Here is a 5295-nt window from a genome sequence, read left to right on the forward strand (position 1 = left end):
GACACTTTGTTGGCGTAACCACACTTCTTGTGTTTGGAGTTGGTTTTTGACTTCATGTATCTCCATCTTGAGTGGTTTCCACGAAATACGTATTTTTTCTTTTTGCAAGAAAGTACTCTGGTTGTTCCCGGTGTCCATAAAGGCATGGATGCAAAGTTCTTTGAAATTATTTTCTTTTCTTGGGGTGTTTTTCATAAATATCTTTTGAAGATATTTTATTTCAGGGGTTTTTAAGAAAATATTTTTGGAAGATATTTTCATTCTGGGCCATTAGTGCAGTTTTCACTTTTTGGAGGGGCCATTGTGCACTTAACGAAAGTTATTGTTAAATGCCTTGTTTTGAGCCTGGATCCTCGTACGGGATTCATTTTCACTTTTCATCGAGTTGTGTACTCTTAGAAATTCCATCTGGTCATTGTTTTCCAGTTTCAGGGTTTCTGGCCCCGGTTAGCGCCAAACTTGTTTGGGGCATAACTTTCTGCTCGGGACTCAGTTTTTGATGTCGTTTCTTCTATTATTCATATTTTCTCATTTTGAATCTTTTTCATTCACAGAGTTTTGTCATTTGAGCGCGTATGCTCAAATTTCATTTTTTCGGACCCGGCGGGGCCCGTTTGGGGCACTTTTTGAGATTTCTATAAAAGGGGGGTGAGATATTTTATTTTTTCATCTTCCCCACTCTCTTGCATGACCTGAAGCTTCCATGGCAGCCCAAGGGAGGCTGCCACCTTCTCTCTCCTCTTTTGAGCTTTATTCCTTCGTCAGAACATAGAAGGGCCTTTGCGTTTAGTGTTCGTGTTGACTACGCGCTTCTTTCACCCTTATTAGAACCCATTGTTGACCATTCTTTGAGTTTGGGTTTGAAGTCAAGTTGTGATTTTGATGGGGCTTCCTTGGGGGTTATGTGCACGGCGTAGTCCCTGACAAAATCTAGAAGTTTCGTCGGATTCGGAGCGGTTTCCATTTGGTGGCTTTTGAGATTTTCATCTCAAATTGAGGTAGGGGATGTTCTAGGCTTTTGTGTGTGTTGTATTGAATGTTTAGCATGATTATATAACTTAATTGCATGCCTTGTATCAATTCTAGAAAATTAATAATAATTATTTCTTTGTATGAAATTTAATTCACAAGGATGTGTATAACTTAGAATGGAATTGTGGCACGCTAGAAAATCATGTTTTAATATGTTTGTTAACATATATTAAATTGGGATTAATTGAATAAGAATTGCACTTTTTATTTAATATTTATCTTTGGTGAAAGATTAAATCCCATGGCCATACTTTTCATGAAATGAACTTGTAGTATGCTTTTAAATTAAGTCTTAGCATGTTTGTTAACATACTTTAATTTGAGAGTATTTGGACAAGTATGAAAATCTAGAGATTTTAAATTAAATGATTAATTAAAATCTATTTAATGGTTTCCTTGGCCCAATTAAGTTTTTTTACTTGATAATCATGATGACTAGGACTTGTGTACTAGTATATATTAAATTGGGACCATTTGAAGTTGCTTTGAAATTTAGAAGTTTAATTATCATGATATAATTAAATTCTACCTTGTTGTGCCATTGGCCTAATTGAGATTTTAGTGAATGTATGTATATACTATGCTATATTGTATAATATGCATTGATTAGGGGCCATTTGATTGAGATTTGAAAGCTAGGAAATTTAATTGTTTATATGATTAAATTCCGTTTCTATTGCTTGTACTAGATTTATAAATTATGTTTTCAATATTGGATTATATTGTTATAGCGTGTAGCGAATCGCACACTGAAGATTCGACATGTGATGTTATTATAGCGCATAACGAATCGTGCTCTGAAGATTCGACATTGTCATCCTATAGTTGTTATGGATTTAGAGCATGTGTTTTGTGGTTACAACCTACTTGTGCATGAAGGTAGTTTCGTGTACTGTTTAATATGTATATAAGTTGTTAACTTATTTATTTTGGAGTTGCTTGGGACATTGTTAAGCTGTGATGGCTAGGGTTTGGCTCTAGTATGGGGACAAGAGTCCTCTAAATCAAAAGTTCGCGCGTTGGGTAGGCTGCCTGGGGGTTAGTAGCTCCAAATTAGCCCTATAAAGTTCGCGCGTTGGGTAGGCTGCCTAGGGGTTAGTAGCTCCAAATTTGCCTTGTCTAGGTGGAAATCTGAGCTGTGATGTCCAAGTCTTCCACTATTTGATTTCACATTCAATTCCAAGTTAACAACCAATGTTTAATTGTGACTTGTGGTTTTGGTAATTGGCGACTTGATGTTGTTAAGTACATCCATACTAAATTGATATATTTAGTTAATTTCACACTTTTAAATTGCTAGTTGATAACCTAGAGAATCTATGTCTTGATGTGTGGTATTAGATATTCTAATTATGCTAAATTGTTATATTTAGTTTATGTTGCATTTTAGACTTCAAGTTGATAACCTTGAGAACCACTATGTTGTTGCTTTGTGTAAGCATGCTCCTATGTTGTTGCTTTGTGTAAGCATGACCCTATGTTGTTAAAATTGCATGAATGAGGTGATTGATGCTAGAAATGATCTTAGGTAGCTAGGATTCTCCTTGAGTCTCACCTTGACATAGACGTTAGGTGGAATGAACCACAATAATTAAATCATGCAACTTGTAAAACTTTAGGTCGATGCATGCTCATTTCCTATGAGTAGTTTTATGTTACTCACCCCTACGATACTGGGGCATATTTCAGGTACAGGATACAAGATTGGAGATTGTAATTGCTTGGGTGATTTGCTGAGTTGAGCTTCTTTAGAAGCATTCTTGTTCACATGCAAGTGTTAGCATGTTCATGATTTGTCTATGAAATGTAATTTTTCTAACTTGGAGGTTTGACATGTTAAATATTGTAAATGTATTGTAATGAGGCCATAGGCGCACATCTATTTTATCATATTACATACACTTGCATGCTCACTTTGGCAAACAATACCTTCTTTGATGAAACAAAAACTTTAAGTAGCATCCTTAGGGAGTTTTACCCTATTCTGTTCCAGGGGCATTTCGGGTATTTCACAATGCTTTTTTTTCATTTTTCCTTGAGAGTCACGTAGAAAACTCAATTTTGAGGAGGGTTTCTTGTTTGTGTTTTTCCAGAAAACATCATCTTGGCCCTCAAAAATCAATATTTTTCCGAAAAATCCTTGCTGCCAGGTTTTGCAAATTTTTAGTACAAATGTAGTTGGTACTATTCATCGACTTTTTTTTGAAAATCGTCACGACCGATCCAAAACTTTCGAAGGTCTTGTGGGTGCATTTTAAGATTGCATTTTCAATTTAGGCAATTTAAAAACCTCCCGAAGCCCTATTTCCAAAACTTGGGCAGTAGCTCGGATTAGTTTTTTTCTTCTTGACCTGATTTTCTTGGGGGCATTATGGGCATTTTCCAATGCATTTTTTTTGTTTCTATTTGCGATCGGGGTAGGAAAGTTGATTTTAAGGGGGGTTTCTTCTTTGAGTTTTTCCAAAAAAGTCCGTTTAGATGCCCGTTTTTACTCTCAGTTGCAGCAGTGGTGGGTTGTCCTCGTCGGGCCGCCACGACATCATTTTTGTTTTTGACCTTTCTCCCCCGTCCGGACTCCAAATTGAGTAAATTTTTTTTTGAACTTGACTAATTTGTCATTGTCTTTCCAGCGGTGTGCTCGATAGCACCTGAATCCACTTTTTGCAAAATAACCATTTTGCCCTTAGGTTCTTTTTGTCCGTTTTTGAAACGACACTTCTGCATTTGTTTCCTTTGGGTTCTGTGACCTTATTGAGGGTCACATTGGTGTCTTAGAGATGCATTGTATCTCTAGAGACCGTTGTTTCACCTTTCGCTTCCGCATTTCGGATCCATTATCGGGTCATCTTTTGGTCATCACTAACGCACCGGGTTTCCAAAACTTGGGCCGTCACAGACCCTTTGTGAGATCTTTCTAACTCAAGCTCTAGTTAAATCGTTGGCCCGCGTGGAGGCTAGTTTTTTATTTCTTAGATAAATCGTGAGCCCACGTGGAGGCAATTTACTTTTCCTTGCATGTTGTTCAAGCATGGGAGCATGGGATCATTGTATGTGAAGATTTGTTGATTGATTTGTTGTAGGGGCAAAGTGTTCGTTACTTACTTATTTGCTTGTTATTTGTCTTTGCTAGTACATGCATAGTTGTAGGTCGTTAAATCCTACTCTAGTCCCTTTTAATTTTCTTCTTGAATCGGTTATTTGTAATCCTAAGGGAAGAGGTAGTTCTCATCACTCCATTTCACCAATGGAGAATTTGAATGATGACTATGTGGAGGACCTTGGTCATATAGACCAACAAGGCATCCTCCACCCTAATGTGCATCATGAAAATATCCAAGTACCATTAGGCATGCCTAGACCATTTATTCCACCACAACAACAAGGCCAACTTCCATTGGGAATGTCTCAACCAATATTTGCTCCACAACCTCCCATGGTTCAAGCTAACCACGGTGTTCAAGTAGCAACACTGGTTGTAAATCCCCCTATTGCATTAAGAGACCATTATGTGCCTAATGAATATAATGCACCCACTTGCATTCAATTGCCTCCATTTAGAGCACATCACTATGAAATCAAACCACAAACCATTCAAATGCTTCCTAACTATCATGGACTTCCTAGTGAAGAACCTTATAAGCATTTGGATGAGTTTCTTGAAATGTGTTCCACCGTGAAATACACGAACATGCCGGAAGAAGTTTTAAGACTTAAACTTTTTCCTTTCACCCTTAAAGACAAGGCAAAATATTGGTTCAACAATCTTAGGCCATTTTCGATAACTTCTTGGGCGGAAATGCAACAAGAGTTCTTGAAAAAGTATTATCCGGTTTCTAAGACCAATGCCATGAGAACTTCAATTAGAGAATTTTCTCAAGGGGATAGGGAAATGTTTCATGAGGCATGAGGAAGATTCAATGATTTGCTTAGGAAGTGCCCACATCATGACATACCTAAGTGGCAATTAGTTCAATATTTCTTTGAAAGTTTACCGGATAATTACAAGGGTATGGTTGATGCATCTATGGGTGGTTCTTATCTTGATAAGCATGAAAATGATGTGTGGCAATTCTATGAAAGTATGAGTGAGAATTCAATGCATAGGTTCTTATCTTCTAAAAATGGTAGAAATCTAGGTGGAAGGAAGAATATCGGTTTATATCAAGTTGACAACTCCAATGACGTAGCCGCCGAGATGAAATCCTTATCTCAAAGGTTTGATCAATTTTTTATTAACCAAAATTCGTCGAATAAAGTATCTTC

The 5295-nt window shown here is 37.1% G+C and overlaps 1 pseudogene; it reads right to left on the reverse strand.

Moving 5' to 3' along the window:
* Positions 1-4884: 4884 nt before the first annotated feature.
* LOC132315456 (small nucleolar RNA R71) lies at positions 4885-4983 on the reverse strand (annotated as a pseudogene).
* Positions 4984-5295: the final 312 nt, after the last annotated feature.

The sequence above is a fragment of the Cornus florida genome, unplaced genomic scaffold, assembly GCF_030987335.1.
Source record: "Cornus florida cultivar Cherokee Brave unplaced genomic scaffold, ASM3098733v1 CherokeeBrave_3.0.0_Hap2_Chr06, whole genome shotgun sequence".
Lineage (NCBI taxonomy): Eukaryota > Viridiplantae > Streptophyta > Magnoliopsida > Cornales > Cornaceae > Cornus > Cornus florida.